The sequence below is a fragment of the Macaca nemestrina genome, chromosome 7 (assembly GCF_043159975.1).
Source record: "Macaca nemestrina isolate mMacNem1 chromosome 7, mMacNem.hap1, whole genome shotgun sequence".
Taxonomy (NCBI): Eukaryota; Metazoa; Chordata; class Mammalia; order Primates; family Cercopithecidae; genus Macaca; species Macaca nemestrina.
The window spans coordinates 122,318,440-122,329,326 of NC_092131.1; the positions used below are offsets into that span (position 1 = coordinate 122,318,440).

The following is a 10,887-nucleotide window of genomic DNA, read 5'->3' on the forward strand; positions in this document are numbered from 1 at the left end:
TTGCTTATTAATTTTATGATATTTTTGTATCATAAACAAATCTTTTTGCAGTCACGTTTCCAATCTTTCCTTTATGGTTTCTATTTCCATGTTAAACTTAGGATGGCCTCCCTCACATTGACATTACATAAATGTTTTCCTCTATTTCATTCTATTATTTGTTTGGTATCCTTGTTTACATTTAACTCTATCCCATTTGGAATTTATGTTAGCATGTGGTTTGAAGAAAGATCAAATCCTTAATTTTTTCAGCCATATTTATTTCCTCTCCATTTCGAAATGCCAAATGTGTCATTTTCTGAATATTTAAAGTATACTTGGGACTTCTGGGCTTTCTACTACATGACATTGGTGTATCTTTTATAACTGTTATAGCCCCCTACATTCTTTTTTTCTTTATTTACTTGATTTTTCTCTCCCATTTACCAGTGATTTTAAAATGAATTTATCAAGTTCACTACCACCCTCCCTCCAAACAATTCCTTTAGGACCTTGACTGGAATTTATAAATTAACTTTAAGATAACTTCCCTTGCAATGATAATTGTCCCATCTCTTGGCTTCAACGCCCCACATTAGAGCATGTTTACAATGAGCCAAGGTCAAATCGGTGCATCCAGCAGGTTCCTGTCCCTGCCGGGAAGCACAAGTTCCTCCCTGTCCCCTGCCCACCCTGCTGGCTCTGGCAGGCCTTGAAAGGCCCATTAGGAAGAGGCCACTCCTCCATCTTCATTAACACCTGTGCCCTGGGGACCAGACCAGAAGTTCTAGGAAGAGGAAAGTCCTCTCCTCACATACCATGCACTTCCCCCAACAATGCGGGGAGCAGCTGCAGATTCACCATGCCCTGCCCCCACCCCAACATAAGCACTTAAGAGTTGGAGTCACTGAGGCTTAAGGGAGAAGGAGCGACTTGCCTGCCACATCCTGGGGTCCTGACTGGGTGGGCTTCCCTGGGAGACCAAGAACACAGATGTTCTGATGTTCTTTATCATATTGATGGGGGAGGAGGGTGGGTGTTGAGGTTTACTAATGACAATTTACAGGAGTCAATTACAAGTGAGGGTGAGCACAGCTGTCCCAACTGCAGCCTCCTGTTTCCCTCCTCTGCCTACCCCACCCCACTCCCACCTCCACGGCCCTCTATAAACTGTGGCAGATGGACCTTGGTAACAACACCACCCGGGGCTTGTTAGAAATTAGAAATGTGGCTTTCCGGACCTGGCCGAGCAGGAGGCGCCATCACGGGAGTTGACATCCGCCCCAACAAGGACCAACAAGGTTCCGTGCAAGGAGCCCAGGAGCCAGGATATCTACCTAAGGCTGTTGGTCAAGCTGTACAGGTTTCTGGCCAGACGAATCAACTCCATATTCAACCAGGCTGTACTGAAGAGGTTGTTTATGAGTCACACCAACCGGTCACTCTGTTGCCCAGATGATCCGGAAGATGAAGCTTCCTGGCCGGGAAAACAAAACGGCCGTGGTCGTGGGGGCCATAATGGATGATGCGCGGGTTCAGGAGGTAGTCGGACTGAAGGTGTGTGCGCTGCGCCTGACCAGCCGGGCCGCCGCCGCATCCTCACGGCAGGGCAGGGGGCAAGATCCTCACTTTTGACCAGCTGGCCCTGGACTCCCCCAAGGGCAGCGGCACCATCCTGCTCTCTGGTTCTCTCAAGAGCCAAGAGGTGTACCGGCATTTCGGTGGGGTTCCGGGAACCCTGCACAGCCACCCCAAACCTTACGTCCGCTCCAGGGCCGGAAGTTCGAGCGCACCAGAGGCCAACGGGCCAGCCGAGACCACAAAAACTAACCCTGGAGCCTACCCTCTTATTAAAAAGATTTTGGATGAAGAGAGAAAGAGAAAAGGAAAGAAAGAAAAGGAGGAAAGAAATGTGGACCCCACCCTTGTCCTGCTGAGTCAGAAACTGCGTTTCAATCAAATCCCCAGGCAATTGTGTGCGCGTGAAAGTTTCAGAAGCTAGGATCCCGAGATTCACCTGAGCTGGATGGAGCTCACAGCAACCGCTGAGATAATCACCCACCCTGGCCCGGCCTCTCTTGGGACAAGCCTGACCTCAGGAGTAGGGCCTGGGCAAAGCTGAAAAGTGAAAGAACCAAAGCTTCTCTCAGACACCAGGTGCATCAGAAACCAGCCTATTTCCTGCATTGAGGGCTGTGTGGAGTGATGATCAAGCATGAGGTCAGTGTGACACACACTTGGGTTCCAGTTGTCGCACTGACCCTTACAGGGGTTGTGACATGGGGCCCTCTATGAGCCTCAGCCGACTTACCTGTCAAGTGGCAAGAACTATACCGCCTCACAGACCTGATGGGAAAACAGAGGTAAGTTTATCAAATGTCCAGGAGAGTGCCACATCGTAGTGGGTGTTTACTACAAAGGATAATATTGATGCAGGGCAGGTGAACCCCAGAATTGGGACTTAGCCCGGAGGGTTTTTGGCTTCTCTCAGGAAGGAATTTAAGGGTGAGCCAGTGGTGTTAGACAGCTGCAGTGTACTGCAACAGCAGAGTGACTGCTCCTTGTGGGACAGGGCTACCCCACAGGCAGTGTGCCAAGAATAGCAGTTCACAGGCAGTTTTGTAGTCGTATTTATATCCACTTTTTTTTTTTTTTGAGATGGAGTCTTGCTCTGTTGCCCAGGCTGAAGTGCAGCCTGGACTCACTGCAGCTTCTGCCTCCCAGGTTCAAGCAATTTTCTGCCGTAGCCTCCTGAGTAGCTGGGATTGCAGGTGCATGCCACCACGCCTGGCTAATTTTTTTATTTTTAGTGGAGACGGGGTTTCACCATGTTGGCCAGGCTGGTCTTGAACTCCTGGCCTCAAGTAATCCACCTGCCTCAGCCTCCCAAAGTGCTGAGATTACAGGCATGAGCCACCTCACCCACCATCATCTCTAGCTTGGACTCCTGTGAGCCTCCTCACTGGTTCCCTGCTCTCACATTGAACCCCTAGACTCTTGTCTTCATCCAGCAGCTAAAACAAGCCAATTAAAGCAATCATGTCACATCACTCCCTGCTTAAAACTCTCCAGAAGAAACTCTAAACCCGTTTCCTAATTTGAAGACCTTAAATGATGATTCCTACCTCACTACCTCTGTCTAACCATATTTTAGGCTGGTCTTCTCCTTGTTCACACTATATTAGCCTCACATGCTGAGCCCGTCCCTCTGTAACTTTGCCATCTCCTACTCTGTTTGCCTATAATCTTCTCCCAGAGTAGGGTTGGTTCCTTCTGGTAATTCAGGTCTCAACTCAAATGTCACCTCCTCAGAGAGCTAGGGTACCCCTTCTCTGTCTCCCTGCATCACATCACTCTGTTGTGTTTTCTCTAGAGTCCTCACCACCACAAGCAGTGGTTATCCTGTATGTTTATTTCTTTTTCTTTCTTTTTGAGACAGGGTCTTGCTCTGTTGCCCAGGCCGGAGTGCAGTGGTGTGACCTCAGCTCACCTCTGTCTCCCAGGCTCAAGTGATCCTCCCACCTCAGCCTTCTGAGTAGCTGGGACTACAGGCATGAACCATCATACCCGGCTAACTTTTGTTTGTTTGTTTGTTTGTTTGTTTTAGTAGAGATGGGGTTTAACCATGTTGCCCAGGCTGGTCTCAAACTCCTGGGCTGAAATGACCCACCTGCCTCAGGCTCCCAAAGTGCTGGGACTCCAGGCATGAGCCACCCGCACCTAGCCCTATTTCTTTACTTGGTCATTGTCTCCGCATCTCACACCCCCACCATCCATAGAATGAGGGATAATAAGGATTTTGTTTTGTCCACTACTGTATATCTAGGACTTAGAATGGTGACTGGGACATATTACGTGCTCAGTTAGCGTATGTGAATAAAGTAATAAAGATGCTTACTCTTCACCCTCCTTTCTGCTACCTTCCTGCTGAACTGTGTGCGGTGGCTGGCTATATACCACATCAGCCCAGAGCAGTGTTTATAATGGCGGTTTTCAGGCATCTCCTCTCCTTCAGATGCATGAATTAGAATTTCTGGGGGAGTGTCCTGGGAATTTTTATTTGGAGGCCACTGCTTTAGATAACCAAGAATTGGTTCAGGTCAGGGCCTAGCAGACAGCCTTTTTTTTCCTCCTCTTCAAAATATTGTGGCTGACTGTGCTTTCAAGAGGACATTGATAGCTTCATCCTGGTATGCAGGAAGCACTTAAGAACTATTAGTTGGAAAGAAGATGAAATGAAATCTGTACTTAGTTATTACAACTTTCTTTTTTCTCTTTTTCCCAAGATACCAAGGGCAAGTAATTACAACTTTCTTGATGCAGTAGAGGAATCACTGATCTGGGAACCGAGAGGACTGGGTTTGTCCCCCAGTTGTTGCTGCTTCCTAGGGAGGGCAGTCTCTGAGCCCCAGATTTCTTATCTGTAAAAAGGGACAAGTAGTACTTAGACAATGGAGTTGTTTCATTCGTTCATTTATTCATTCATTCATTCATTCAAACATTTATTATCTCTGCATACTAGGACTGAGCCAAGGCCCAGGTGATATAAAAATAAGAGGCTAGGCATGGTGGCTCACACCTGTAATCCCGTCACTTGGGGAGGCCGAGGTGAGTGGATCACCTGAGGTCAGGAGTTCAAGACCAGCCTGGCCAACATGGTGAAACCCCATCTCTACTAAAAATACAAAAATTAGCCGGGCATGGTAGCAGGCACCTGTAATCTCAACTACTTGGGAGGCTGAGGCAGGAAAATCTCATGAACCCAGGAGGCGGAGATTGCAGTGAGCTGAGATCACACCACTGCACTCCAGTCTGGGCAACAGTGAGACTCCATCTCAAAAAAAACAAAAAAAAAACAAAAAAAAAACAGTCATTGTGAGGAATAATGATATATGTGTCCCCAGAATCAAAAGTACCCCACCCTCTCCCTGCCTGTAGCTGTGGTCTCAGTAAGGCCACAGAGCAACACAGGAGAAAGGACCTGCTCTGATACAGAGTCCGATGGAACTTTATTTAAATCATGATGCCTCTAGCATTATGGGAACAGGCATGAGACATCCCAAGCCAGCTCAAAGGAGTTAACTTTCTTCAAAACTTATATAGAATAAATTCACTTTCTGTGCTACCAATCTTCATTCACTCATCCATACAACAAATATTTACTGGATATTCACTACTGTTCCTATTGGATGTTGTGCAGCTTGTGGAGGAGGTTGCCATTTGCAGTAAAGGAAACACTGGCTAAGAAACAGGTTTGAGGCTGGCTGCGGTGGCTCACACCTGTAATTCCAGCACTTTGGGAGGCCAAATCACTTGAAGTCAGGACTTTGAGACCAGCCTGACCAACATGGTCTCCACTAAAAATACAAAAATTAGCCAGTTGTGGGGGCATGTGCCTGTAATCCCAGCTACTCAGGAGGCTGAGGCAGGAGAATCGCTTGAACCTGGGAGGTGTAGGTTACAGTGAGCCAAGGTCGTACCACTGCCTGGGTGACGGAAACTGTCTCAAAAAAAAAAAAAAAAAGAAAAAAAATTTGAGACAATATTGTGAGTTTCATTCTAGAGAAGCTGAGTTTAAGGGCCTATGAGAGATACATGCCTAGAACTTAGGGAAGATGCCTGGCCTCCAATGTACAGAAGATATTGTAAACTATGCATGCAGGTGTGCTAGGGAGAGAATGTAGAGTAACAGGGCCCAGGACCTTCGATCTTTTTCCACTGCAGGATCCCCCCAACTCTCACCACAGAACAACCCACACCCCATAATGGAAAGTGAGAGGTATAATTAAGGGAATCAGAAGAAGGGAGGTTGTTATGCCCTTCTCTGGAGTCTTATTAGTCATTTTGCTCTTCTACTTTCAGCCTTTTGATATCTTCTGCAGCATTTGCCAATGAGTGCTGCAGGAATTCTTCGTATATCTGGGTGCTCCCAACATCCCTGTTGTGAAAGGAAGGAGAGTCCATCATAAAAGTTTTTAGCAGCAAATTTTTTTTTTTTTTTTTTTGCTTAGTGTTACTTTATTCTACAAGTGATTTTTATTTTTATTTGCACACATTTATGGGGCATGTGTGAAATTTTGTTACATGTATATAATGCATGGTGATTAAGTCGGTATTTAGGCTGTCCATCTCACGAGTGCAGTACATTTTTGTTTAACCCTAGTCACCCTACTATGCTATCAATCACTGAGTTTATTCCTTCTTTTTTTGTTTGCTTTTTTGTTTTGTTTTGAGACAGGCTTACTCTCTTGCCCAGGCTGGAGTGTGATCTCAGCTCACTGCAACCTCAGCTCACTGCAACCTCCACCTCCCAGGTTCAAGCAATTCTCCTGCCTCAGCCTCCCAAGTAGCTGGGACTACAGGTACCTGCCACCATGCCCAGATAATTTTGTATTTTTAGTAGAGATGGGGTTTCACCATGTTGGCCAGGCTGGTCTCCAACTGCTGACCTCAGGTGATCCGCCTGCCTCAGCCTCCCAAAGTGCTGGGATTACAGGTGTGAGTTATCACACCCAGCCTTGAATTTATTTCTTCTAATTGTATGTCGGAGCAAACAATTTGAAGGTGAAATTTTGAAAATCTCATTTAGAGTGGTACCAAAAATTTTATAAAATACCTAAAAATAAATCTATCAAACCTCTACACTGAACACCATAAAACATTGTGAAATTGAAGAGGAACTAAATTAATGGAGAGATATGCCATGTTTTGGATTGGGAGATACAAAATTCCCCAATATAATTCTTTCCCAATTTATCTATATACTCAATGTAATTCCAATCAAAATTTTCAGCAGGCATTGTCATTTTGTTTTTCTCAGAATTTGAACAGTTGGTTTTAAAAATGCATATGGAAATGTAGAGGACCTAGAGTAACTAAAACAATTTTTGTTTTGTTTTTGAAACAGGGTCTCACTCTGTTGCTCAAGCTGGAGTGCAGTAGCACCATCATGGCTCACTACAGCCTTGACGTCCCCTGGATCAAGCGATCCTCCTACCTCAGCCTCCCAAGTAGCTGGGACCAACAGGTATGTGCCACCACACCCAGCTAATTTTTTTCTATTTTATATACATATATAATTATATGTGAGATATATGTAAATATATATATAGATATGTAATGTATATATACACTAAATTAGCCAGGTGTGGTGGTGTGCAGCTGCAGTCCCAGCTACTAGGATAGGGAGGCTGAGGTGGGAGGATCGCTTGAGCCTGGGGGATTGAGGCTGCTGTGAGCCATGATCACGCCACTGCACTCCAGTCTAGGTGACAGAGCAAGTCTCATTCTCAAAAAATATAAATGTATGTACTGTATAATTTTGTTCATACAAAATTCTAGAAACTGCAAACTAATCTATAGAGACAGCAGATCAGCAGTTGTCTGGGACAGGATTAGAGGGAGCGATGGATGACAAAGGGGCATGAGAAAACTTTGGGGGATTATGGAAATGTTTGCTGTCTGAATTTTGGCTTCATGAGTGAACACAAACATCAACACTAATCAAGTCGTACATCTTAAAAATGTGCAGTTTATTGTACTGCAGTTATCCATCCATAAAGTTGGGGTAGGGGGAACTCTGAAAACCAGGTGAAATGAATCTATACCATTAGAAATTAGAATAGTGGCTCCATTTGGGAGGGTGGGGACCTGGAGGAAGTACACGGGGTCTTTTGGGGTGCTTGTAATGTGTCTTGAGCTGGATGCTGGTTACACAGGTGTGTTCAGTTTGTGAAAATTCATTGAGTCGAACGTTTATTTGTGAACTTTTCTATACATATATTATATCTCAATTAAAAGTTTCTTTAGAAAAGCTCTTTCACCAGGCCTTAGATGAGTGCTGTAGTTACAGATAGTATCGGGATGATCTGGACTCCGGAATCTGCCTGTCTGGATTTCACATTGCCTATTTTTCACCATACGTGTAAGGAAGATGCTCTTAATCTCCCTGTTTAACAGATGAAAAACATGAGGCGTTAAAGAGTTTGCCCAGGGTTACACAACTAGGAAGCTGCAGATTGCAAGCTCAGGACACGTGATGCTATGACTCACCTCTGCAGTCTCTCCTAATCCAGGCTTTACCTGATACACTTAGCACAGTGCCCAGCAGATGGGAAAGCACTGAATGCATGTTCTTTGCTGTCATTGTTATTGTTTAAGGTGTCTCCACTGAAAATGCTTCCAACAAAGGAAACAGAAGGAAATCAGGCTCCATCAGGACAGACTTAAAAATCATCATCTGCCCTTAAGTGGAGCACCCAGCAATGTTACCTCAATTCCCTTTGAGTATTAGGCTTTCCCAGCAATGTGCCAAAACCCTGGTACAGAGCATTAGGCTTCTTGTCTCTGCTATAAGTTCATCGAGAGCAGGGATCCTGGCTTCATCCATCCCTGAAGCACATGGCCTGGCACAGATCTGGGTCTTTATGCTATGTGAACAAGTGAAAGGGGGAATTGGAATGGACAGGTTCTCAGGTCCCTTTTTGGCCCCTGACGGTCTGGAGTCCTTGAAGCCGTTGAGCTTCCTCTGCACAGCCTTTCATCCTAGAGCCCGTTGCAGCCCATGCCTTCCATGGGGCTGGAGATGGTAAGTGCTCTGGACAGCAGATGCTGAGATGTAGTAAAGAATGAAAGAGCATTCAGTGGGGACCAGTAATTACTGTGAAAGATAGGGGGAGGTAGCTGGATTGGGCAGGGGAGGACTTCAGACTGCCATGCAGATCTAACAAAGTTTCAGCCCCTGCAGCAGGAGGACTTGGAGTTTGAGTTGAGCAAAAATGGCAGGCCCTAGGACTCTCACTGTGCTCAGCAGTTTGTTTGGAGGCTACCCAGGAAAAGTGTGACCTTTACTCAAAAGCTGAGGTGGAGCCTGAAGATGCTAGCCACTGGAGGCAGGCAGCTAACTGCATTCTTGCAGCTGGGAGATTTGAACATCTCTGCAGTGGTCACAGTCACAAAAGGGAAGGAAAACACCCAGCAGGTTTTCCGCCAGCACCGCCAACCTTTGCCTGGCTGTTAACAGACAGCTGGGGAGCCAGGTGAGGCAAGCTATGGAGAATCAAATATGGAGTAAGGAGGTCCTTCAATGAGGAGACCATAAAGATTGGAAGGAATCAGGGCCGGCTTTTCCAAGAGGAGTCCTGAAAGCCCAGATGCTTCTGATCAGCAGGAAGGAGGGAGGAGGTGATTCAGGACAAGGTAGAGTGAACCCTTTAGATTTAAAGCCAGCATTTGAAACAGCTTAATGTCCTGCATCCCTTAGAACTTTCAGATGGAAGTACACATCATTAGTTATGACTGATTGAGGAAGCAACAGGCAGGGTTACACTGTAAAAGGATCGTGCAACTATTAAGCACCTACTGAATTCCCATCTGTTATAAAGGAGACAGGAGGAAGGAGAAGGAAGGGGTGGTGTGCTATCTGCTGAGGCTTTCATGTTCATCATCCCATTTAAGCCTCAGACCAACCCTATGAGCAGGGTGACAATTATGACCCTCTTTTTACAGATGGAAAAACCAAGCCCAAAAATGTGAGATACCTTGCCCACCACAGCTGCTAAGTGACCAAATGGATTTGAAGCCAAGTCAATCCAACCATAAGTTTTTGTAATTTCTCCCCTTCCACCACTATCCCTAGTGCTGCCATCGTTTCTGAGCACTTGTTGAGTACCAAATCACTGTGCGACATGCTCTACCCACATTACCTTGTTGAAACATCAGGACAGCCCTTATAGATGAGGAAAAGGAGAAAGTAGCTGGTCCAGGGTCATGGAGCTCCAAAATGGCAGAACCAGAATGGGTACCCTTGTCTGTTGACCTCACTACCTTCATTACCATCTACAAATGGAAAGTCATAGAGTCACCAGGCTGGAAGGGCCGTGGAGGAAACTCATTCCAATCTGCTGCATGATGAGAGGCTTCTCTGAGACTGAGCAAGGTTTCAGGCCAGCAGCAGGCACTGAGATACCACCAGCCCAGATGATGAGGCCTCAGATGGTGCTGGCCAGAGGGGTGGGAACCAGCTGTTCCTTGTCTCAAGGCCTTCAGGTTGAGTGACTACACTCCACAAGGCCTCACGTCTGAGTCAGCCCTGACCCATATCTTCAGGCCGCACTGGCAGAGCCACCAATGCTAATGGCTCTGTGGCCTCAGCTGCTGTGTGCCCCAGACACAGAGGCACACAGGTGGAAAAGGAGAAGAGCAGAGAGCAGCCAGGCCTGGGAGACTATGGCCTCATGACCCAGCAGAAGCCAGATACAGTCAGGAATCACTGCTCTACCTCCTGCTGCAGCTGTGGGCAAGTTACAAGTGAAGGACCTGTGGGCTTTGCTGCTTGGTAATCGTAGGTTCAAACTCCAGCTTCACCAGACTCCTTCCCTATCAGCTTTCTCACTGGAATATGGGGCAGTAGCTTCTTGTGAGGATAAAATGATGAAGTATCCAGCACCAAGTAGCTACCAGGCATATTGTGGCTTCCTCATCACCTGTCCTAAGAGATGAGGATCCAAGACCCTGCCCTGTCCCTGCAGCCCTTTTGGGCTAGTGTGGGGCAGATGTGACCCTTTTCAAAAACAAGTTCTGTTAAGAGGCTGAAGGAAGCAGGCCTCCCTCTGGAGCTACCAAAGAAAGGATGACGACCCAGAGTGGGGGCGTCCTGCTTCACTTGTGTTCCCAGTGCTCAGAGAGCGCTTGCTGCTTAAACCCTCCTTGATGGAAGTGTCAGGATTCAGTCAGGGAAGAAGCAGAACCATGTGAGTTATGGGCTAAGAGATTTATTGCACAATTAGACCTTACATGATTGTGGAGGGGCTGGGAAGTAGAGGTGTGGGGAGGGATCTGGAGAGTCAGAGAAGGGGTCCACCAAATGGTCAATCTGAGAAGCTGAAACATGTCCAGCTTCTGGTAGAA

The 10,887-nt window shown here is 46.5% G+C and overlaps 1 pseudogene; it reads left to right on the forward strand.

Annotated features, from left to right (window-relative positions):
• Positions 1 to 813: 813 nt before the first annotated feature.
• Positions 814 to 2,332, forward strand: LOC105493161 (large ribosomal subunit protein eL18 pseudogene; annotated as a pseudogene).
• The last annotated feature ends 8,555 nt before the right edge of the window (positions 2,333 to 10,887 follow it).